At 37.2% G+C, this 26931-nt stretch overlaps 2 long non-coding RNA genes across 3 annotated transcripts in view; one reads left to right on the top strand and one right to left on the bottom strand.

Annotated features, from left to right (window-relative positions):
- The window catches only part of LOC111560110, a 273609-nt gene that overhangs the window by 34508 nt on the left and 212170 nt on the right, over positions 1-26931 (bottom strand). The window lies entirely within an intron of this gene.
- LOC123384595 lies at positions 5210-14233 on the top strand. Of its 2 annotated transcripts, XR_006595925.1 has the most exons (4): positions 5210-5714; positions 6372-6471; positions 6596-6740; positions 13731-14233. It is a non-coding gene; the product is annotated as an uncharacterized LOC123384595 (long non-coding RNA). The 2 variants fall into 2 exon arrangements; XR_006595924.1 differs by having other exon boundaries at positions 6372-6740.

The raw sequence follows: 26931 nt of genomic DNA, 5'->3' as shown, positions 1-26931 counted from the left end.
GCTAGAAGCTGACCGAAGAAGACCAGGGGTGAGAAGAACAGGGGTGAGAAGGCAAGGGACACTGCCGAGGGACTGCAGGGCTGCAGAGGGAGAGAGCCTCTGCACACACATGATACACTTCCTGCTGGAGAAACATGGCCTCGCCTGGGCCCTCAAAGTAATGGCTCTCACATTTGAGCTGTACATGCAAGCATTGCTGTACTGTGCAGTGTCAGGAATACCTGGTGCGTCTCTGCTCACTCTAAACAAGTCTTATTTCCAGACTTGGAGATTTGTGTTTGGGATTATTCCTATATTAAAAAAAATCCCACTTTATTGAGGCATAACTGGCATACAGAAAGCTGTACATATTTAATGTATATAACTTGATGGGTTTGAAGATAAGCATATACTTATGAAAACACCACCATAATCCATGCCATAAACATGTACATCGCTTCTGAAAATTTCCTGCTGCCATTTTTATTATTTCTTTTTTGTATGATAGGAACACTTAATATAAAATTTGCCCACTTATCAAATTTTTGAGTATGCAATATAGTATTGTTTCTTATAGGCACTATACTGAATAGTAGATATTTAGGACTTATTCATTTACATAACTGAAACTGTGTACCCTTTGACTAACACCCCCCGGGTCTCCCTGTCCCCAGCTCCTAGCAACCACCATTCCAATCTCTGCCTCCATCAGGTTCACTTAACATGGGTTATTTCAATAAATTTCTGTAAATGTGGCAGTCCTTGTACTCATATCTGTTGAAGCCTGGAATGGATTCGTTGCCTAAGAAAACTCATTCGTTTCTGAGTGGCCAACATGCCCTTACAAATTTGCAAGAACAGATATTTTACTCTAAGAAATTAGGTGATGCAACTTTCACCAGGAAAAAACTATGCAGTATGAATCCCAGATCTAAATATATTCTAGAAATATAACAATCCAAGTAGGTGCACACTCATAAAACCACATTTTACTGAAAATAGGTGGACAAAGGATGACAATGGGGGAGGTTATATCCAGTTTTGAATTTCCTTCCTTTTACTTGTCACCTTCCTCCCCACCCTTCACACCTTTTCTTTGTTCTCCTTCTTTTGTAATGACTGAGAATGGGAACTGCTACATGTACCACTAAATTTAAATTGGAGGAAACTAGACTAAGTTCGGACAAAATTTGGTCTACGTCCTTGATGCAGTCTTGACCTCTTAGACACTGGCAATGATTTTCAGTGACACATGCGTAGAGGCCAGTGTTCTAGGCAACACTGCAAAATCAGAGAGATTTATGTCCATTATCCAGAAATCATGATTTTACTCCTTGTGTAAGGATTCAAGTTGCCCAAATTTGAGAATCATTGGTTTAGTAATCAGGAAAGGAAACAACAATCAGTTAAAGCTGGTGCAATTCTGTGCTCAGTCACTTGCTGGCTGTGTGACCTTAGGTTAAATTCCTTAAACTCGATTTCTTCCCCCATAAAATGGATAGGGTTGTTGTGGAAACTTCAGAAGTCAATACAAAGTGCTCACTCTAGTTCGTAATTAATGGTAACTATTCTTATTAATACTTTCGTACCACTGGACCACAACCACTTCATTACCTAGCTAGGGGATTTGCTAGGTAAATAACAAGCTGACAAAAAATTTTTAAAAAATATTATTTCAGACAGACTCTAAAGGTTAGCTTTGAAAAATAAATAACAATGGCCTCCAAAGGGCTCATACAGATTTTTGAAGCTGAGATTTTTGAAGATTTTTGAAGAAGAGAGCTGAATCAAACTCTGTTTAAGGCAATGTGGTGTATATACTATGGGAGAAGTGATCTTGCAACCAGATAGAACTAGGCTTACACAGAATTCAGAAGTTTACTTAATTTCTCTGATTCTCATCTTTCTCATCTGTAAAATGGGGATAACAGTACCCATTTCACTTCATTTTCTGAGGAAAAATGAAATGCAAAATATGTAAAAATGATAACACTATCATTTATTATTTATTATAACAGGTATTGTACCAAATGGCTTATATGTTTTATCTCAGCCCTGCATATCACAATAACCCAATGAGGTGAATGCTGTTATTTTCCTACTCTACTTGTGGGAAAATAGAGACACAGAAGAATTAAGTATCTCTATTAAGGACAGCGACCTTTTCAGCGCAGAGATATGGATATAAGTCTAGTTCACTGAGCTCTGAAGCCCAAATTATATTCCATAAATACAGAAAGGAAAATTGAAAAATATGAAGCACCTACTAAGTAAACATTTAACAACACAAAGGATCTGGAAATTTCAGTGTGATAATCTTCCATTTTTTAAATTTTCTCATTTCACTTATAAACAAAAATAAAATTTTAATGTTTAAAATGAGAACTGGGCATAAATGGACACCCAGTTAGCAATGATAAAAAATTACCATATTAATACAAGATTGTTAGAAGCACCAACTCTAAACTTTCAATGTAAATCTCTCCTATTTTTTTTTAACGTTTATGTATTTTTGGAAGAGAGAGAGGGTGAGAGAGTGCAAGCTGGGGAGGGGCAGAGAATGAGGGAGACAGAGGATCCAAAGCAGGCTCTGCATTGACAGCAGAGAACCTGATGGAGGCTCCAACTCACAGACCTTGAGATTGTGACCTGAGCTGAAGTTGGACACTTAACCAACTGAGCCTCCCAGACATCCCCCTCCTCCTACTTTTATTTATTTTTTTAAATTTTTTTAATGTTTATATTTGAGAGAGACAGACAGACAGGGTGCAAGCTGGGGAGGGGCAGAGAGAGAGGGAAACACAGAATCTGAAGCAGGCTTCAGGCTCTGAGCCATCAGCACAGAACAGATGTGGGGCTCAAACTCACAGACAGTGAGATCATGACCTGAGCCCAAGTTGGACGCTTAACAGACTGAGCCACCCAGGCACACTGCCCTCCTCCTACTTTTAAAGAAAGTACACAAGAATGCTAAATATTAGTCCAGATAGTTATTTTTTTAATATTACAATATACCTTAATAGAGAAAGTAATGTAACCCATTACTAAATTAAACATTAATTAAATAAATTAAAATTAAATAAACAAAATCCCCTTTATTAATAGAGAGAAAAAGGTAATTATTTTTAAAATGAAAAGTAATTCCATTTACACTTATCTATTCACATTTTTTAAGCTACATTCTGTTTGGATTTTTTTTCAGCCTTATTGAGGCATAACTGACAAAATTGTAAGATATTTTAAATGTATAATATGATGATTTGATATACATATATGTTGTGGAAGAATTCCTACAGTTTGATTAACACATCCATCACCTCACTTATTTATCTTTAGGGGTGGGGAGGATGAGAACATTTAAACTCTACTCTCTTAACAAATTTCAAATATGCAAGTATATTTACTATGTATAATTATCAAGTATAATTACCATGTTATACATTAGATCCTTAGACCTGATCCATCTTAGAAACTAAAGGTTTTTACCATTTTACCAACCATTCTTCATTTCTCCCATTTCACCCTTCAGGTCTTGGACACCACTTTCCTACTACGTTTCTAAGAGTTTAACTTTCCCTATACTTTATCTCAAAATCCTTTACTCTCACGTAAGATTTCACGAGAAGCAAAAAAAAAAGTCTACATAATAGGAAGGAAATATGAACTTGACCACTCTTTGGGTATATGCTCGGACTTCTCTATGTTTAATATTAGCAAATGGAATATTGAGATGTTAAAGATGTAATGAACATGTTTTCTATTTAAGGGAAAATCAGAGAAACTGAGGCTGAGAAGGCCTATCCAAAGAAGATGCCATGGCTGTAGCATGTCAATGCAAATGAATTTACTGGAATTCTGTATTATATCTCACTCTTGAGTCCTTAGTTCATGGTATAATATGGTGAAAATATATCTTTCACCTGTGTTACAGCTTTCCTAGCTGACAGCCATACCCTGGACCTTTGTAACTTCATTAAGCTGACAAATGTCACCTAGGAGACCTCTTGAGATATAATTCTGGTATACATTGTCCACATGGGATATCTGGACATTCATAATAAGCATGCTTTTTCATAACTATATCCAGGCTTAGTTTGACTTACACTTGTCATTGATCAGTGTATATCTTAGAGAAAGTATATTATGTTGATACCAACACTTATTATGTATTTGTTAAATTATTAAGGCTATAATGAGAAAATAAAATTTATTGACAAAACATACTATTAGTAGCTCACTGTAAAAAAAAGCTGAGAAATCTTTGTGAAATACCTTCAAAATGTGTGCTTCTAAATGAAAAGAAAAATTTTAGCAAGAATTTTTATCATCTTATTTACAGTAATAGTGTATACCAAATAAATTTCTACGCATTTTTTTTTTTTGCAGTTACAAAGGAGTATTTCGATGCTTTCATGACAAGAGGTGCAGTTCTGGGTGCTATGGAGAATACTTTAAAAAATGACACAGTCCGGTGTGGGATATGGAGCATGATAAAAAGTAATCATTGTCAGACCAGTTAGGATAAATAACTAGGAGGAAAGAGATTAAATCCAGATGGGGTTGGGAAAAGCTTCCGAATGGAGATGGCGTTTCAACCAGTTTTTAATGGATGGGCATTCTTTTTTGATTACATTCTTATATACATCTATGTCGTACAACTGATTAAACATTATTGTACTTTGTATTAGTTAATATATAGGAACTGTGCTTTCAGCATTCCCAACTCTGCCTAGTTTAGTCAGCTTCACTTTGTGAGGTAAGCTGTATAATGGAATTTCTATCTTTCTCTTTGCTGACCAGAATCAACAGATATTCACAGATGGCTCAGACTTGCCTCTCTGAAGAAACAATAACATCTTCTGTTAAGTGAATATTAAGGGCTACTACCAGTGTCTGATTAAAAAAAAATCTATTTAACATCACAACTAAATATTAACTGATTAATACTTATGTTACAATAATGACTATTTAAATTTTAAAATTAAAATTTCATATTTATTGAATTCCTTGAATGAATTGGAAATTAACTTGGTAGTATAATTTTACATGTATATCTTATTAAATTAGTAGTTAAGATCATAGCCCAATTCCTACCATAAGGTAGGCACCTGATCATTACCTGTCAGATAAATTTAAAAGTTACTTTATTCCAGGGGCACCTGAGTGGCTCTGTTGGTTAAGCATCCAAATTCAGCTCAGGTAATGATTTCGTGGTTTGTGAGTTCAAGCCCCACGTTGGGCTCTGTGCTGAGTGTGTGTGTCTCTCTGCCCCTCCCCTACTCACACTCTTTCTCAAAAATAAATAAACATTAAACAATTTTTTTAATTACATAATTCCATATTTATTTAGACTCTTCTTGGAGCCCTTTTCTTCACACATTTTGCCATCATCCAAAGAAGCATGCATAAGAGGACTTGAGTAAAAATCTCCTCCATGAGTATCATTGTATTGATCAGATTTATGGATGAAAGCGATGGAGGTGTCAGCATGATCCCTGATCTTCCAGCTCTAACAAGTCTTGATATTCACTGAAATCCAGAAGAGAAAAGCAGGAATATGTGGATGGGAGACGAATGTGATCTTGAAAATGCTGAATATGAGATCCGATGACAATATGAAATAATTATCTGAAATTTATGGGAAGATCTGTGCTGGAGATGCTCATTTAGATGTTATCAATGTGCTCATGAAAACTGAAGCAGTGGCGGAGACTGAAAATTCTGAAGTATGCAGGGTAAGAAGAGAGGAGATCATCAGGAGAGAGCCAGGGTTGTCTAACACAGGAAACTAGTACCGTGTGTTTGTCAGTGCAACTCAGGTCCTGCTCTTTTGCTGCAGTTTATTGGCCACTAGTGTGGGAGTTAGAGGGGCTTTATTAAAGCTGCTGACTTTAATGTCCCCCTCAGCTTGACTAAACTGCGGATAAGCAAACAAAACCACCTGCCTGGAGGCAGCACAGCCCTCCACGGGAATAGAAGCTCTTGAACTCAAGACCTTCTGTACCTTACTCTGTATACTTTTTCATCTGGCTATTCATTTGTATCCTGTATACTAAACCAGTAACATTTTTTTTAAATTAAAGAGTCCACCACAATTTAAACTATCATAATCTATATTAAATATCTGTGAATATCTAAATATGTGGGCTTTTGTCTGCATCTGCTTTAAACTGTGCTTCTCTTTCAAAGATCTGGAAAAGAGTTTATATTTAGTTAATTCTCATCTCATTTTCCACATTAAAAATGCTTAGATGTATCCATAGTAAAGGACTGTGGTGAGGATAAAATGGGATAATGTATGTAAAAACATTTTTTTTTAATTCTAAGTTTTAAGCTTTGTGTGTTTTTGTATGTTGCCTGTGTGTGACTGGAGGAAGTTTTTCTCTTCCCAGATCTTCCTGGAATATATCAAATTACCACCATCACACATCCAGGAGCTTGAACAAACTAAAGCAGCAATATAAAAAGGGATACAAAAAGGAATACAAAAAGGTAATGCAGCTCAAAAAACAAAATATGGAGACACTTTCATTACAGAATATGTGATAAAAGTAAATACACTAAGAAGACACCTCTGTTGGAAGAAAAAACTCTTTTTGTCTTGTGCATGCTTCAGACACAGGACCCAGAATGGCCTCTCTGCCACTTCTACCCTCATGTATCATCTACAGTGGAGCTAAATGGACTGAATAACAACTTCAGGCTGGAAAGAGGGGAACCAGTGCAGTCCCAAAGGAATGAAGCACAGCAGTTAAAAAGAGGTGAGACGGGGGCGCCTAAGTGGTTCAGTGGGCTAAGCATGGGACTCTTGGTTTCAGCTCAGATCGAGATCCCACCGTTCATATGTTCAAGACCTGTCGGGCTGTGTGCTGACAGTGTGGAGCCTGCTTGGGATTCTCTCTCTCCCGCTCTCCCTCTGCCCCTACCCAGCTTGTGCTGTCTCTCTCTCAAAATAAATAAACTTAAAAAAAAAAGGCAAGAGGAGAGGATGTGTCTAAAAGAGCGAAGCGTGGTTTCCTTCCTCTAAGGAGAAGAGTGATCAGAAAGACAGTATGAGAACAGAGATTAAAGGCCCCACACTTTTGAAAGAAGCTAGGAGATACATTGAAAAAATACATGAGCAAACTTCAGATGCCACTCATGATAGATGTCATTTAGGTTCAAAAGATCCAACTGGGTTTCTGTGAGTTTGTTAAATTATCTCCATATTACAAATTTGATGGTTAATCCTCATCATCCTCTTAGGTGACATCTCATTAGTTTTTGGCACCACTGTTTACTCCCTCCTTCTTGAAACAGCCTTTACCTCTGGACCACCATCCTCTCAGGATCCTTGTCTACCTCACCAGCTGCTCCTTAGGAGTCCTTTTTTGACATCATGCATCCCCTTAACCTCACTTCTGGTTTCGATTGCACGCACTGGCTTTTTGGTTTATTATGGACCTGATGACAAGTGGTACTACCATAAAATAATAGACAAAACCCTAACACAAATTGCATATTTTTGCTAAGTAATATTGAAATGACATTGAGCGTTGTAATATGTTTCACAGATTCAAAAGAAATGTGAAGAAGGAGTATGACAAGTTACTCATTACTAATCACATGCTTTTTTAGGTGTGTTGGATTCAAAATACCTGCATTGGAGCAGTCAGCATTACGTTCAGCTGTACTCTGCAATTTATATAAAGCACACTGTCATCAGTTATACCAAACTAACGTTGGCAGTTTTAACTTTCTGCTTTTATAGTTTTGTTTTCCTTAATTTTTAATTTTTAGTTATATCAGTGTTAAAAGCATAAGGAATATTTGTACCTAACTTTATGTTTTTCTAAATTAAAGAAGAATAAAAAAATTATATAAGGTGATGCTGGTGTTACATAATAATCTTCTGTTTTTAAATAATCTTCTATTTTAAAAATACTGTATAGAAAAACAGGTATTCAAATTAGTTCATATGATAGGGATGAAAATTCCTATAGGTGGTGATAATTTAAAAACTGATTTCTATATAATAGCATATGAACTCTGATGAATAAGCCAATACTTTTGATTTTAGTATTATACTTTGAGTTAAAATTTTCAATAGTTGGCATCATATGAAAAGCTTTTCTTATCATTATTGTGTTATGAGTCACAGAAATAAATATGTCAAAAATCTGCAAAGAGAAAAAACATGCTTTCTGGATTTTGTAATCTGATGTTGTTGCAAAATGTCAGAAGTTCTAAGATTACTCCTAGTAGTGGTTTTGTTACAAATATACGATATAAAGAGAGTGGGCCATTTGGTCAAAACTTATTTATTATCTACCACTTTCAGTTCTTTAATAAAGTGTTACAAATAGATTGAATCTGCTAACAAGGCAAACACCATTGATTTTGCAGGTATAATTTGAGGGTGACAAACTGGTGGCAAGCTCAGAAGCTGTGCTAATTGAACTGGGATGGACGTGCCGTTGCAGTCACTTTAAGGGAGATCTCAGTGGGATAACAGGGTTCTTGGAACTCTGAGGCTAACTTCTTGAGCTGTTCTATTGATTGCCTTTACTTCTACACTGATCAAGTACCTTGTATTATTTGTATAAATGTTTGTTTTATCCAAGAGCATCTACATCATGGAACATAGTGGATATCCTTAAATCTTATATAATGCCCAGCATAATGCCTTACACATATTAGGCACTTGAGAAGTATTTTCAACAATCACTTCGTGAATTTTAGTTGTTTTATGTTAACATCTATATTAAGTATATACACTTTTTCATAGCTTTTAGAATACAAGGGAGAAAAGAATTTATTTTTATGATTGACAGGGATTGTCCTGCCAATTTGTTTGTACTCACCAGGCCAGAAGGAGAAGAAAGGACTTAACTATGATCATATCTCAGTTACATACATGATTAGCCTACACAATTCTGTGTGTAGGCTACACACATCATACACACTGTATGATGGCAACAGTGATCTATCTGAGCTGTCCTAGTGCTGAGGTTCCTACAATTTATCCTGCTTGTTTGTCCTTAGGCACTCTTGGGAAACTGACCCTCAATGAAGATATTCAATTCCCACTTCTATATCTATCCAGCTAAAAATTCTTTCCTTGATCCAGCATTTTGATGATGAATTCAGTTTTATTAACTTTATATTGCATGCTGTGCTATTTTTGCTTTCCTAATTAAAAATTTTTATTTTCTGATTCTGTATCTGCTCTTGTTATCAACCGGAAAATTCCTCATGAACTTTCACAGCCTTCTGATTGGAGACCTTTTTTCTCCTTTGAAACAGATCCTTATGTTTTCATCCCTTACACATAGACCTGTTTAGGAGCTTCCAGAGCCTCTGTTATGTCCTCACTCCCAACATTGCTTTGATTGGAGATTAAAGAGGAAGCAAAGCCAACTGTTCTAAACTCTCATCTCCATCCATCTGGGCATTTTAAAATTAGCATATTAACCCATCCCAGTAACTATTAAGAGTTTAGCATTTTATAATCGGTGAAGCATCTGACTCTTGGTTTCGGCTCAGGTCATGATCTCAACATGTGAGTTCGAGCCCCGCCTCAGGCTCTGTGTTGACAGCAGGGAGCCTGCTTAGGATTCTCTGTCTCCATCTCTGTCCCTCCCCACCTCTCTGTTTCTCTCAAAAATAATTTAAAAAACATTAAAAAAACAGTTGAGCATTTTATAACTATTGTAACTGTTCCAGCAAAATAAAATCATGAAGTGCAACAAGTGAAAACTCTTCTACAATACAGAAATAATTGTCTTGTGTCTGTAATCTAAAGTTTTCAGTGGTATAAATATTATCTTAACTCCAAGAATATATTAATTTAAAATGTATCACAGAATGAGCTATAATAATAACATTGTAAAGGACAGATATCTTGAGTGACTAACAAACCCATTGAAATGTTTTCAGCATTATTACCATGAAAATTTTACTTCTTATAGTTATGAAGACACTCCCACAAAATGAATGAATAGTCTGTGCTCCATAATAAGCTACTTATCAAAAAACAATTACTTTTCTCACTTTCATAGTTGATAAAAATCTTATTCAGCACACATTTTCTGGACAATTCTTTCACTGTATCATTAGTAATCATCGTTCCTGATTTCCTTTCTTTGATTCAGATGAAGCACTAAAAGAAAGGCTACAAACTCAGAAATTGCTTTATAACAGGCAACATGACTTGGGTTCTACAACTTTTTCCATGAGACAGGAAGCAATTGAATGTCTCCATAGCTTTATTGAAAGTTTTTATAAGTCTAGACAAAAACCTACACAGAAACTGCCTGTTACCCTGTAACTACAGAACAAATGTGCGCAGAATGACTCTCCATGGAGAGTCAATAAATCCAATTAGACTCCTGATCTCTAGGAGTAGACCATTTATTTGTAACTTAGTTACAATTCCAAATATTTTTAGGTCTTGATTTAAACTTCACGAAAGTGAAGATTTCATACTAGTAAAAAAAATAAAACTCTGTATTATTACTTCATTTTGTACTTTAATCCACGTGTAACACTTCATTGTAAATTCACATTTTGATGTTTTCATGTTTTGTTTTCTTTACCTACATTCAAACAAATTTATCAACATTTAAATACAAATAACTATTTCAAAGAAATGCATAGTATTTGAAATGCTTTTCATATGAGCAGAATATTTATTTTAATAGTATATTTATTATATGAACACAAGGACAAAGGGTTAACCAATATTAATATATTATTATATTAATAATATATTATATATAATAATATAACTATTATTTATATAATATATAAATATATTATATAAATTTAATATAATATAATTTATTATATATATTTATATATATATATTATATTATATAATATATATATATTATATTATATATATATAATATATATATTATATAATAATAAATATATATATTTATATAATATATAAATTATATTATAATTTATTATAAATTTATAATAATAAATTTAATACAAATATATTATATAAATATATTATATTATATATAATATAACTATATATTTATATGATATAAATATATATTATAAATATATAATAATAACTATTATTATAATTAGTTGTCCAGTTTTACATTTGAAATTGCCTCTTGAATAAAAGGAATAATAAATTAAGTATATTTGGCTTTTAGTAAAGTTTGGTTTAATCCTGCATGCTGTATCTGCCATTACACCAGTATTGCTAGACCAAATAACATTTAGATGGGCTACCGGAGGAATAGAAAATTATGATTAGGACAGGCAATAGAAACCAGCCAAAGCTAGCTTAGGTAAAAAGTGATAATTCAATATAAGGACACAAAAATTCTCTTGGAATAAGTCAATTACTCTGAAGCTTCTAGAAAAAGAAGCGATAAAGTGTCCAGCCTCCTCACTACCCCTGCATATCTGCTATATGACATCTGCTGTAATATTTTCCCTCTGAACGAATTAACTTTCTTTGTTTCTCTCATCTAGAGGGTGAGTGGATAATGATCTTCCATGTTGTACCTCCAGCCTTGGTCTTAATTCTACATGTTAGGGAGAGATTATTGTTAACCCTTCAGTACTCTCTCCTGATCCAATTATTTATAAAGAGATGCCAAAGCCATGTTCTGCCCAAAGATAATGGGGCAGTGTGATGTGAGATAGGGTGTCTATACGGATTGGAGGAATTTTTTGGAAAAAGGAGAATCATGGTGAGCTGGGAAAGCACTCGATACAATTGAGTCAATATTATTATCAGATTTTATTAGCACATTTAGTGAAAGGATTTTCATGGCTATTTTGGAAGGAGTTCTTGTACAAAGAGCTTTTCTGTAGACAGAGGAATAGAAATATCAGGTAAATCTGGTTCCTAGTCTCAAAGTGCTTACAACTGGATGTTTGCAGTACTTGAGAATTTCTCTTATTACCTCACTGTCTACAGCCATGAGATAATCATGTATTCATGGTACAAAATAAATACTAATTTAAAAACTAAATATATATTTACTTTTTAAGTGTATATATAATGCATACATAGGTATACATGTAACTTTTCTAATAATGGTTTCAGTAGACCAAGAAAATGGTATTAAGGGGGAAAATATTTAAGAAGTCAGGGAACCATTAACTTAGGGAGTGGTGAGAGTCCTGTTTTACAGATCCAGGAGAAGTGTAAAATACAGAAAAGCTGATCCCATAACTTTCCTGAAAAATAAAGAAGGCCAGCTTCTGGTAGTACAACTATTTGGTTTTGTTTTCTACAACAGTTAGAAAATAAGACCTATACTAAGTATTAAGTGCGTGGGGAAAGTCACCCTTGGTGGGCAGCAGCCTCCCTTTCTCACCCTGGCTCTCACCTTTTAAAGCCTACATGGGTCATAGCACTCCTCAGCCCAAAACCGTCCAAGCCTTCACAACTCACGGTGAAGGACAAAATCCTACCAATGGTCCCAAGACCCCACAAAACCTGCTGCTCCCTCTGGACTCTGCGCTGATCTAGAACTCTCCTGTCCCCACACACCGCTCTTCTCACTGTCCCTCATTCTCAGAACATTTGTGCTTGCTGTTCCGTCTACAGGGGGCGCTCTTTTTTACAGATTTTTGCATGGTGCTCTCTCTCACTTTCTTCAGACTAAAATAGCACTTCAGCATCCCAGCTTTTTCTGTCCCATTTGTCTTGTCTATCTGGCATACTACATATTCACTTAAGCAGAAACATGAGGGATTTAGTTTAATCTAATTATAAATTTTGTCATAGAGGTTTGAAGCATTTTATAAAAACCTAGAAGCTAGGGAAGTTGTGAAATCCTGTTGTGAGATCTTTTTAATGGGTAGGTTCTCACCTGACTGAGAGAGTTTATGAACAAGCTAGCCTAAAATTAGTAAATGAATTGAGATTACTTCACATGGCCACAGTAAGGAAAGCTGGCAAGTTCTGGGGTGGCCCAAATGTTATTCAACAGGCAATGGAGGGTATGGGATTTGGAATCAGAAGAACAGAGTTTGAATATTAGGGTTGGTACTTCCTTGCTTGTAATGTTGGGGAAGCTCATAAATTAGTTCAAATGACATTAGTAATAGAAGTTTAAAAATATATGCATGAATAAGTGAGTGAACTTGTCAAGCCATCTATACTTATTAAAGGGAACTAAAGCTTATAATATCTGGTTCATATAGCTGTACTGAGGTTGAGATAAAATTACTCTGTAAGCTTCTATTAAAACAATTTATATTAGTTATTATTCTTGCTAATCAAAAAGTAAACATAAAAATTGAAATATAAATTGAAAAATATATATACTTGAATATATTCAAAATACATAATTGAAAAAAGATTTTATAACCTGGTGTGGGTAAAGATACCGGTCCACAGGGACGCCTGGGTGGCTCAGTTGGTTAAGCGGCCGACTTCGGCTCAGGTCCTGGTCTCACAGTCCATGAGTTCGAGCCCCACGCCGGGCTCTGTGCTGACAGCTCAGAACCTAGAGCTTGTTTCGGATTCTGTGTCTCCCTCTCTCTGACCCTCCCCCATTCATGCTCTGTCTCTCTCTGTCTCAAAAATAATAAATAAACGTTAAAAATTTTTTTAAAAAACAAAAAAAAAGATACCGGTCCACAAATTTACAAGCACAAGCTTAACCACAATATAACTGTGAAAATAAAATAAAAAAGAAACAACAATAATAATATTTATCTAGGATTACTATGTGCCAGCTACTGAACTGAGAATTTTACAGCGTTATCTCTTTGAATAATTACAGCACTCCTCTGGGGCAAGTGACTATTATCCTAATTTTACAAATGAGGAAACTGAAAGAATAACCAGCCAGATTTCACACATCCAGTAAGAGCTTCAATGGCGACTGGAATTGGTAAGTTTATTAGTCATTTAGTATTTTACACGCTTATATTGATCTTGTCAATCTAAATCCATAATTATATGTACCCTTCACAATGCCAATATCTATTTTCTCTTTGCAAGTGGAAGTATAAAAGGTGAACAAAATTAATAATATTTGCTATGATTCAAAAATAAATATACAAGTTCCTCCACACATAAAAAACGCTGTTGCCATGAGTCAGAAGAGAATGAGGTCAGGGGTGTTTGTATAAACCGGAAATAACTATATACAATAAGATACATCCTCAGTGGCATATGTAAATTTTATCACAGGATGTGCATCTTAAGGAACTCACAAATAAAAGTCCTCAACAATTCCAGCCCAGCTGTCCCTTATGGAACATAATGGCTCTTGGGCTCTCTGCTCCACCAGAGGTCACTGTATCACCTGCCAGGTGGGGTGGGGGGCAGGTGCTGAGGGCAGGTCCTCCCTCTCCCAATGGCAACCTCCTCACACAGTGCCTTCCCCTCGTGGGTCCTAAGGGAGGAAGAGCATCAATATAAGTGAGCTTTCTGCTACCACAGCATCCATAGAACAGGCAGGAGGTGATTAATTGCCCAAGCCTAGAAATTATACAACTCTTCTCATGTTCGATTATGTGAAAGATCAATAAAAATTGCTGACCAACTGTGCTTTGAATGAAGTTGAGTGAATGAAAGCCAATGTCCAGAATAGAACAGAATTGCTAGTATCTTTGATTTCTTTCATCATCTGAAAGATTAGCCCTGCTATGAATAATTTTTTAGGTAATTACACACATAGTTGTGTTTCTTTCCCAATGTGATTTGTACTTTCAACATTGCTGGCAAGAAAGCAAAACGGTTTAAGGAGGGTGAAAAAACGTGTTTCCCATCTGACTATGATCTCGCTCTTGCATGTTAAACAGGGCAGATTTGTCTCTTATCTCTTAACCATAGAGTAGCAGGAAGTTTTGGGAAGGGAAAATTAGGATTCGGAAGAAGTGAGGGTAGGAGGTCTGGTTTTTCTATGTGAAACACTTGTTACTGGCACTGTCTCTGGAAATTTTCTGTGCCCCTTTGAAGTACAGAAGCTGTATAAAAACCTCTAAAGAGACCAATATTCCTGAGAAAAGGTGCGAGACAGGACAGTCAGGGCAAGCCAGAGCAGTACTGGTCACAAGATTAGATCAGACTGGATGCAAGACTGTGGTTGGTGCTGTGAGAAAGGCCAGGAAAAACAGTGAGATGACATGCCCAGAGAAGGCACTGGCCCTGAGGCCCTTGGAAGGCTCACAGGTTGGGGGGCAAATAGAAAAGGCAGCTTTGAGAACTGGGGTCAGGGAGAGCAATAAAAGAAAACATCTGTTACTTTAAGCCAGAAAGTAATGAGCACAAAGCTTTGGAGACTGGGAGATGAAAGATAAATGTGGGGATTTACCCTAAGGAAACAACAGAATATACACAATTATTCATGTACAAGGGAATTTGCTGCAGCATCAGGTATAATATTGAAATTTTCAAAGTAAACTGTACATCTATATACATATGTATGATATAGGAAATATATATTATATGCATGTATATATATATATGTATGTGAAGAAGTATATATCATAGAACAACATATAGCCATTAATATATATGTTATAACAATATTTTAAATCTGAAAGAGTACATTAAATTTAAACATTCATGAAGTAGCACTTATTCTTATATACGCATATCCATAAATATGTCTCACATATATACACATATGTGAGAAGAGAAGGGAATGAATGAAAAAATACCTCAAGATGTCAACAGTGATTTTCTCTGAGTAATGGAATTGCATATGATTTTAATTTACCTTCTCTATGCTTTTTGGTGTTTTTCAGATTTTTTCCTATCACTAGAGTTCTATATACTAGAATATTCTAAATGGTAGAGTATTTTCTTAATTTGAAATGTCATTCATGAACATTTTTTAAAGTTTTCAGTAATGCTGGGTATTACTGACTAAAGCATAAAGTTCTAACTGCCAGCTTCATTCTGATTGAATTTGGCCAACAGGAAGCACAACCTGGAGATCAGTGGGTGGGAAAAATAGAGAGGCTGACTTTATTCCATCCCCACATCCTCAGAATTGGTCCAGAATCTCTAGCTCCCTGGTAGCCAAGCCATCCTTAACATTTACAGCTTTCCTTGAACTCCAATGACTATTTTCTCTCTCCTTGTCCCTTTATTTATCCATCCATTCACAGCTTTCTGATATCTCTATTCTCTCAGTGCTTTGTCCCTTAACATAGTCCATTCAAAACATCTGGAATGCATTCTATTTTTCTGCCAGGCCCTGGAATGGCATAGTATTTGGTATCAGGAGGAGTTCTAGGGAAGAAACAAAAGCTTCAAAATGGGATTAAAGGATAAAGATGTTACTTGGTGAACACAAGGAAGACCTCCCCCTTGTCCAGCAGAAATGCGTCATTAGAAATCTCTGTCATGCAGGCATTGTGATTATTTAGAAGTCACCACAGTGGTGTGGGATAAAATACCAGTGGACGGAAGCCTTTTGGTAATCAACTGACAGATGCTTATGACCACAATGACACCAGTGGTGATGACAGAGGTTGTGAGGGAGAGGAGATAAGCTCACTTACAGGACTGCAAAGATGACAAAACGAAAGTGATAACCTCAGAGACTTTAACCACCAACTCAAGGCACTTCTAGGGAGTCAGAAAGCCTTCTATGATGGCTTGGAAATAATCCCTGCAGGGAAAGCATGAAGGTATTTAGTTTGCCTTTCCTTTTCTAACAAATCGCCACAAATTTAATAGCTTGAAACAACATACAATTTTTATTTTACAGATCTGGAGATCAGATGTCTGAAATGGGTCAGACTGTGCTAAAATCAAGGTGTGTCAGCGGGGCTGTGTTCTTTTTGGAGACTACAGGGAGAATACATCCCCTTTCTTTTCTAGCTTCTAGAGCTCACCTACATTTCTGGTTAGTGGCCTCTTCTTCCTCTTTATTTATGTATTTTTTTTAATGTTTTTATTTATTTTTGCGACAGAGAGAGACAGAGCATGAGCAGGGGAGGGGCAGAGAGAGAGGGAGACACAGAATACGAAGCAGACTCCAGGCTCCAAGGTGTCAGCACAGAGCCCAATGCGGGGTTTGAACTCACAGACTGAGATCATGACCTGAGCCGAAGTCAGACACTTAACTAACTGAGCCACCCAGGCACCCCGGGACTGGCTAACTTTAAAGAGGAAGAAGAGGGGGCGCCTGGGTGCCTCAGTTGGATTCTCTTTCTCAGCCCGTCCCCCAATCACACTCTGTCTCTCAAAAATAAAATAAACATTAAAAAATAATAAATAAAAATAAAATAAAAAATAAAGTTAGCCAGTCCCATCTCAAATCTCTCTCTCTGACTCTGACCTTGACTTTCATGCTTCCTACGTTCACTTATAAGGACTCTTGTGATTACAATGGGCCTGTCTTGATAATCCTGAGTAATCTCTACATCTCAAAAACACATTAGTCGCATCTGCAAAGTCCTAATGCCAGGTAAGGTAACAAATTCACAAGTTCTGGGCATTAGGTCATGAACATTTTTGAGGGCCATTGTTCTGTCTGCATGATGGCTAAGGATAAACCCCAAATCTAATTATGTAATTTGCAAATTTACAAGCTAGTTAAATGCCTGACTCACCAAGTCTTCCATACCAAGGATGGGCACTGGTTTAAAAGGAATGCGGCCCTTATTCTTGGAATGAGAACATCGGGGCAAAGACAAGTCTGAGAAACATTTTCCCCCAAAACCGTTTTACACCACCCTTGCCAGAAGCAGCCACCTTCTCACGTGTCTAGGTAAACTGCTTTTCTTTCATTAAAAACATTCATCAGTTGTGCCCCCAAAGAAGGCCTCTTATCCTTACTTCTTATCCAGATTCTACCACTCCTCACTGCCTCCAGGTTCATTTTTTTAAAAATTCAGATTCTGGAATGTCCGAGCAAGAGAAAGGATTTTGTACATACACTATCCAGTAAAATATAGTGAATGTGCTGAAGAGCTTATAAGACCTCATGAATATATATCAATAAAAATCTGGGGAAGGGGCGCCTGGGAGGCTCAGTCAGTTAAGCATCCTACTTTGGCTCAGGTCATGATCTCACAGTTTGTGAGTTTGAGCCCCATGTCAGGCTCTGTGCTGACAGCTCAGAGCCTGGAGCCTGCTTCAGATTCTGTGTCTCCCTCTCTCTCTGCCCCTCTCCCACTTGTGCTCGCTCTCTCTCTCTCTCAAAAATAAATAAAAATTAAAAAGTCTTGGGGCGCCTGGGTGGCGCAGTCGGTTAAGCGTCCGACTTCAGCCAGGTCACGATCTCGCGCTCCGTGAGTTCGAGCCCCGCGTCGGGCTCTGGGCTGATGGCTCAGAGCCTGGAGCCTGTTTCCGATTCTGTGTCTCCCTCTCTCTCTGCCCCTCTCCCACTTGTGCTCGCTCTCTCTCTCTCTCTCTCTCAAAAATAAATAAAAATTAAAAAGTCTGGGGAATATATGCATGAATGATTTCTGAAGATGATAGCCAAATGAGATGGAACATAAGGTTAGATTTGTCTGAATAAAACCATAGGTGATTTCATTGTGATTCTAGATTTAAATTAGTCACAAATTACTCTAAATTTTGAGTAGCAATTGGTGACAGTTTGGTTGGTTAATTGAAGCCTAGTCTCAATAATGGCCTGTATTCAGTGTGTCTGAGATATGGAACTTCCCTGGCATACTGTACAGGAGAAAATCCAAAGGCTCAGAAATAGAAATGTTGAGGTCAGGGCACCTGGGTGGCTCAGTCAGTTGGACATTGGACTCTTGGTTTCCGTTCAGGTCATGATCTTACAGTTTGTGAGTTTAAGCCCCACATCAGGCTCTGTGCTGGCAATGCAGGGCCTGCTTGAGATTTCCTCTCTCCCAATCTCTCTCTCTCTCTCTCTCTGCCCCTTCCCTGCTCTTGCTTACTCTCTCACTCAAAAATAAATAATAATAAATAAACTGTAAAAAAACAAAAAAAATGTTGAGGTGGATCAAATATGTGCAACATATTCAGCAACCATCAACCATATCCCTCCAGGAGTATTTGGAGGAGACTTTCTTCATGAAGACATTGGGAAACACATTGGCTTGGGGTGTCAGCCTCTTTGTAAAGCTCAGTGGTGACTGTCCTCTGCAAAGATTAGAGATGACAGTTGGGAGATGCTGCCACCGACTGGGCTCACAGATTGCAATAGGAACAAGAGAATCCCACAGGAGCAGAGAGCAGATATGGCAACCAACCGTCAGGTATAAGATGAGAACAATTACTATAATAGAAAGAAGTAACAGTTCCTGATATGGAAGGACCTGTGGTTGTGGCTGATTAATCACTGTGACCCTAAGAATAAAAGAAATGCGAAAATACATAAAGTGTATCCTGGAAAATATGATAAAAATCGAAACAAAACAAAACTCTAGGTCTGGTGAGTGGAAAAGTGGCCTGAGTCACCATAGAGGAAATTCATAGCTTCAGACCCAGTTTCTGAACATAAGTTACCATATAGGTCTTATATACCTATATACCTATCGTATATAGGTCTACCTATAGCATATAGGTCTTATATTGAGGAGAAATCTAGGTCTCCTGGAAGAAGGACCTGAGCTAGGACCACAAATTATGTAATTCTCTTGTATTCTTCAGGTACCACTTAGGATTCCTTTGCATGGCCAACTGTTTTGGGATTGAAATATTTTTCCATAAGAAGTTTGTTCTTCCCTAAGAAGTTTTAAGGACACAAGAATTACAGTATTTTTTAGTTGGATGCAAATTTGATACTTAGTAAATTACAAGTAACATGGTTTTCCTCCCTTCCTGCATTGAGATTTTTAGAGAGCTTGATTGACACACCAAGGCTATCAGCTAAAGAGTTCACCAAGAGTAGAAAGTAGCATAAATTTGTATATCATAATAAATTAAATAGCATAGCATCTTACAGAGTTGTGATAAAACTAGCTGGCTTATGAAATTTCAAATATTAGCAAAAATTTTGTTTATCTGCTGCTGCAGATTATGTTATGTTATTATGTAATAGAAATCCATAACCAACTGGCAAAGCATGTGCATACCCTGGATTTTACTCATCTTCTCCCTAAAAAGTCTAATATAATAAGTCTGGAACCTGGTTGTTTGCATTTTTTTATCGTGTAACCCAGGAAAGTTTTATCATCTTCAAAATTTAAGGACCATTTTCTGCATATTTGTCTCAGATAATCTGCCATGTAAGAGGCACTCAGTAAACATTTTTGAATGAGTAGTTAAATGAATGATAATGAATGAATAAAAGCAAATTTAAAAGGAAACCAAAGTCTAAGACCCATTGTCTCTATGACTAACACTTTATTTCTAAATCTGCAGATTTGATTAACCAATAGAATATCACAAACATTGCATGGTAGTAGTGTAACAGGAAAGATATATCAGCCTCTCTGAATCTCTTTCATCAACAAAATGGTAGCACTGCTTGCCAAATTCTTCCAAGAACTGCTTTAGCTACGTCAGTTCCCCAATAATAAAAAAGTAAACAGTGACTTATTCCAGAAAATATTTCTATCTTGCATCTTAGATACACAATTCAAAGTACAGTACTTATGTGACACTACTGAGCAGTAAATATGTGTATTTTTCTTTACATTCAGATGTGAAGATTGAAGTCATAAAATGAATTTGGACTCATTCTCACCTCAGCATATTATTTTCACTGACATTAATTTTCTTCACTACCACATTGCCTCTTTTGTGCTAGCTGAGCTATAAAAGCAAGAAATTGGGTTTTCTTTTTAGAAAAAAAATACACACCCTAATGAGATTTAGCTCCCCCCCTCCCCGACACACACACATTTTCTATAGGGAGCATTTATTAAATATGTTGAGAAAAATTGTTGCTAAAAAATTTAAAAGACTCAGCTCAAATGTAACCTCCACTCAGATTTCTACAAACTTTCCAACTTCTACCCAAATAATCCCACATATTTCCTCAAGACATGGGGGGGATCTTTGAATAACACTTAGTCTTCATCCCTGCATTTCCCCCCAACTCCACAGGGCTCACTCCAAGCCCCAGGATGAAGAATCCAGTCCATTAAGTGTGCATGAAGAACAAACATAGTGCACTCACCTAGTTTCAAAATGCCCAAGATGCCTTGCCCTGAGTTTTAAGCAACATAGGCAACCTGGTTCATTCTGATTTCAAGTTCAAAGGTATCAGGCCAGTCCTGTGAGTTAGCAGCTGGTATAACTTTGGAGAACTGCTCCATCCCCTCAGACATGAAAGCCTCACGTTTCTGGGGGATGGGCAACTCCATCTCTGGGTTTTCTAGCAGCATCTCACTAACAGGGACAATCTCAGTCCCCTGTTTAATATAGATCCCCAGGAGTTCCTAAGGGAAATTTTGAGTTAAGCTCCAGAATCCAGATAAGCAACGGGAAGGCACAAGTGTTTGGAACAGCTCAATTCTAGTAAATTGAGAATAAATATCAGGAAGTGATATCACAGTAAATGCTTTAGGTGGTGCTAAGTGGAGAAAGCCTAAAATACTTGCCCATTTCCTCCTTTGGTATATCATCTAGTCACTAGTCATCATATAATGGGCAGATGGTCAGAGGCTCAAACATTTGGCAACTTAGGGACAGAGGTTCCCATAATCAAATCAAAGAACTGAAGGATGCTATACAATCCTAAGAGTAAAACTCTGAGATAAGAGAATGAGTCCTAAAGGCCAGATTTTTCTGGAAAAGAGAAATATGCAAATATTACCTAGTTATGATATAAATTACCTGGAGAAACCCATGGAAAAATTCAGAGGGCTAACTTTCACAGGTATTAAATTACTTGTCCTGAACTTTTTATATTTTTGTTTCACAAAAGATAATATTGGACAAGCATATCATACTAGTTCTAAAATAATGTGTGATTCCAGCGTTATTGTTCCTCCAGTATGTGTGGTAATAGGACATAATGTATCAAAATAAAATCTAAATTGTTAGAGGACTGCTGTACATAGAGAATGCAAATGTCCACAGGACAGCAAGTTTTGGGGCCCCTTTATTCAGCAATGAGGGGGCTGCTCCAGGCTGCGTTGACACCTTAAAAAATATGAACAAATATGTGGGAGAATGGAAAAATCATATACTTTTCTGTGTTAGTTCTCTAAGCTGATGAAGTCCAAAATCCCCCCCAAAAGCATCTAGGGAATAGAAATATTAGAAACTGATTATTTAACCTGTTATAAATCCAGGCTTTGTAGAAAGTTAAGAGAGAACTTCAGCCCATCTTTCAGGGGTTGGAGTATGAGGGCATTAGCTGAACCCCAAAGCTCACCAAGTTTCCATGTTGTTTACCAGAGAGCAAATAATATGGCCTGGGCTGATTTCCTACTGCAAATTTAGGGGAGTTGGAGGGGAAGCTTTTCTATAAAGTGAAAGGAAGCCCTGACTCTTAGAGGGATCAACTATTGGAACAGCTAGGGCCCAGGATCAGGGCCAAGAAGACCACTCATACAAAGAGAGCAGAGTGCAACAAGTGCCCCTGGCAGGCAGAATATCCCGGACAGAACAGCAAGTTTTCAGAGTTTAAGTTAACTAGTTCACTCCTGACATGACTTTGCCCTTGTGACCAAGAAAGCAATTTAAGCAGTTTGCCAACGTAGGACTCAAAGTTATGAGACTTAATGCACCTACAAGTTGAAGTTCTTGGTTCCAGTTCACTAAAAGGCTTCAAGCACATATTTGAGGCTCACTCTTTCACCATGGGTATACAACATCTCGCTAGCATATATTCTATTAAATGTTGATTAGATGCCCTGCCAACTCTAACTTCAGTGCCAATGCTTTGTTCACAGAGTAGATCATATAAACTGGAATCAATAAGAGAATTGAATTTAATGGCATAATAAGGAATACAAAAATAATCTGGAACATTTTCCAAAGGATGTACCATGAATGGCAGCAAACCAATACTCTGGGCTATATTGAGCAAAGTCAGCTAATGAATGAAAATGAGATGTGGGTAGTTCTGCTATTTAATAGAAGAGAAGATCTCAAAGAGTAGACTCATTGGCTTTGTTGATTGCCATTGCCATCTCTATAGTGCTGTGGCTGAGGGGATGGAATACTATGATTGTCTGGGTCTAGAACATATCTGTCCATCTGGACACTAAGGGGTAGGGTTAACATGAATTTAGAATAAGTGAGAAAAATTAAAGAACTGTAATAAAAGAGAGAAGGAATGTTATGCAGGCAAAAAGTTTTCTGCTAAACTGTGCAGAGTTCCTACTTCAACAAAGGTACACAAATAACATGAACACAGCATCTTAACCTTGGCCCCTTAGAGGAAGCTGACATTCCTGTCCTGTTCCTTACACATCAGCCAACCAAATGGGACCAATTCCTGCCTCCTTCTCACTCATCCTTCTTCTTCCATCAAAAATAGGTCATTGTCAAAGTCAGGGAATGTCATTTGGCCTCAGTCCTAATGGGTGGAGACTTTTTGGTGCCAAGTTAAGCCCCGAGTCAGTAGTGGTGGGATCTGCTCCCACATGTTTGACAGGTGAGACCAGTCTGGGGCCAATTCCATTTGGTAACTGCCTGAGGAGGTGATATTACATTGGGATTCGGGGCAAAAGCCACGTAATGATGAAGAATATGCTCTAGTCTGGCCTTGCCCTCTGTGCACATATCTCTCAGGCACATTGCATTTGGGGCCATGTGGGTTGAAGGAAGGATTCAAGTGGCTGATATCCTGGACCCTGGCCCAAATGCCATCTTTTTTCACCCTTTAACATGATTTACATTTGGCCCAGTTTCTGAAGATCATATATGTGCAGGGAACTTGAAATTAGGAGAAAAGCTCCCCACAAGAAAGACTGAAACTCATGCTTTAGGAAAGGCCTCGGCTGTTTATATAAGACTGCAAGTGCAGCTGTGCCTGCTGAGTGATATCCCACATGCAGCACGCAGGGTCTGTTGTTAGTGGGGATAGGGGTGTATTTCTCCTTCCAGACAGGCTCTCTTGGGAACTCTAAAGGGTAAAAGCAGTGAACTTCCAGATGGGCCAGAGTAGGCCATAAGTAGTCCCTGCATATGGGATTTTTTGGCCATGAGCCTCCTCACCTTACTTTGAACCCTGTATTTCCTTTCCTTTGCCAGCTGTAGCCTGCGTCCAGGATCAACGATGGATTTGTAGTAGGACTAAACCGGGGGATTCTTGTAGCCCTCCTGAAATAGCTCTGAAGCATCCATTCCATCACTGGCCAGTCTGTTAGGCCTTCATCTCTGAACTCTTACAGAGGACAGGCAGAGAGAGATGTGAAAAGAAAACATTGTGTTAATATGCATGACTTGACCGCAGAACATCGAAAGTCAGCCCAGCTTCATTCTTTTCTGTTGGAGATTCGTATGTAGAATACACTCAATAGTCCCTCAATATGGTGGCAGGTTTCAGGCACCTTTTTCATTCAGCCCAGCTGAATGTGTCCTCCAACTATGTGCAATTTCAATCTGAATAAAATTGGGTTCAAACCAACAGTCTCTGCTGCAAGATACAGTCTCACGTCCCTTTAAGCCCTGGTTTTCTAGTTCTCTGATACCTTTCTCCCTTAAGAGCAGTTATCAGCATTCCTAGGTCACTAAGGCATTGTTAGTAAAACCATTGGATTAAAAGAGAAACAAAAGCTGGGAAAGATATTGGTCTCCAGAAGGAAGTAAAAACATTATTTAACTTCCTCGTTCTTATTCCAATACTCCTCTTCCCTTCTCCTCCAGAAATTTGTCAAAACCAAGGGGAAAAAGTTCAGTGGGCCACAGGACTGGCACTGGCTCTTTCATTTTGACAAAGGGAAGGATGGGTCTTTCAGACGTGAGGAATGAACACTTTCTATGTGCTTTCTCCCATACAGTCAGCCCATCAGCTGAATATCCTAGACTTTTGTGCCAGGCGACAGCCAATTTGCTTTAAGATTTTTACTGCCTCTTCCCAGTTTTGCTATGTTGTAGGAACTACATTCCTCTGTGCTCTTTACCTCTGAATTCTTGATAGAAGCAGCCAGTAGGTTAAGGAAGAGACAAAGAGGGAATGGTGGCTATCCTCTGGCCTTTGCTTTCTGATGCATCTGTTTCTAGTTCTCAATAGCTACCCTGCCCTCTAACTGTTCCAGTTTCTACCAAGCAGGCCTCAGTGCAGTCCTGGCTTTCATTGTATGGCCTTGGTTTCTTGGTTAATACCATCTTCTCCCAGTGCTCCTCCACTCCAAGGGTAGCAGCTTCTAGTAGCTAATCTCTGGGCTGCCTTCCTGTCTTTAGTCAGCTTTGTCTACTCTTACATCATCCATGCAATTGATTTTCTTCATTAAATGCACTCAATTTGAATAATCAGAACTGCTTTCTGTCAAGTTCTTGACTGATAAAATTATGCTGAAATAATCAGCAAGTTCCCAGTCTCAGTAATGGTAATTTACAGGCTTGGTCAATTTTGAAATATGTTACAAATCATATTATATGCAAAACATAATGAGACAAGAGTGAGGCTTCTATATTTACTGGGGCACAGACTTCCACTGAAAGTGTTCAGGTTTATGCTACCCGGGGTAGCATAACTCAACTCTGTTGAGTTCCAATCAAGTGGTGCCATCCTGACCTCCCCTGCCAGCCCTTCTTTCCTGTTCCTGTAGACGTGAATCTATTCTCACTTCATTTTTTGTTGAAAGAGAGTCATATCCTCTCTAATGCTATTCCTGATTCAGAGTGGCCTTGGGAGGAATGAGGAAAAAGTTTCAATATGATTGGTCATTTAAAATAAAATAAAACTTATTTTGACTGGGGTTGGGGTGAGAATGGGGATTAACTGTAAAAGGATATGAAGGATCTTATTGGATGACAAAAATGCTGTCAAACTGGATATGGTGAGGACTGCACCACTTGGTAAATTTACTAGAAGTCATTAAAATGTATAATTAAGTGTATGAATTCATAGTAGGTAAGTTATCCCTCAATAAAATTGTATTTAAAAAAAACTAAAAAAATGAAGGTATCTTGATTTATCTGAAAATTTGAGAATCAAATGAGAGGCAGAGATTTACAAATTGAGAATATTTTTTTCAAAATTCTGAATATCTTTCAAAGCAGATGAGTTTTAAAAAGAAAAACTGCTTTTAAACAAACATCAGACTATGGGTGAAAGTTAAATATTTATTTGTGAATAGATTTAAAGTGTTTATATTTCTGAAATTTTCAAATGTGTCACTTATTATTCAGTGATAGAGCTTACTTTTTTAGATTATGAAATTACTTTTGTATCTTAAAAAATAGTGAATAAAATTGTTGAGTTTATTTAAATTCAGAAGTTCATTTTCTTCTTGAGCCAGACATCACTCACCTTATTACCTGATTGGGATTGAAGAGCATTTCTTGCACGAAAATAACAGCAATAGAGTGACCATTTATCAAAGCCTGTTCCTACTTAGTGGAGGCGTAATGCTCATCATTTTATATAGTACCAAATTGAACCTTTATGACAACCTTATGAAGTTCATTCATTGGGATCTTTGTTTTAAGGATAAAGAAATAGAAAGACAAAGAATAGTGGCTCAAAAGTAAGTTCTGAAAAATCACACAATTATTATCGAAACTGAGAAATGAACCCAGGCATCATTGACTCCAATGCCCTCACTTTATCCATTAGTCTGCAGTGTTTTCTTTAGTAGAGAAGTATGGAAGATAAATTCTGTCACATATATCTTGCAGTCAATTATAGATTCGTAACAGTCATATTTCTGAGAAATTGTATTAAGAGTAATGAGTTCATATATTTTATCTAATTAGATTGCATCATTGTGACCTTAGAAAATTTGAAGGTGAGACTGATAAACCGCTATTAGAATCCTTCCAAGATAATAAGAAATATACATGGCACTAAAAGATAGGGTAATCATATAATTAATTATACAAAGGAGGACTCTATTCATAATTTTTCTAGGAGAAGAAGCATAAACCAAGATTATCCTGAGCAAACTAAGAATACGGCCACCTTTTCCAAACCT

The sequence above is a fragment of the Felis catus genome, chromosome A1, assembly GCF_018350175.1.
Source record: "Felis catus isolate Fca126 chromosome A1, F.catus_Fca126_mat1.0, whole genome shotgun sequence".
NCBI lineage: Eukaryota > Metazoa > Chordata > Mammalia > Carnivora > Felidae > Felis > Felis catus.
The sequence above is the reverse complement of the archived record's forward strand: the minus strand, read 5'-3'. Positions and strand labels throughout refer to the sequence as shown.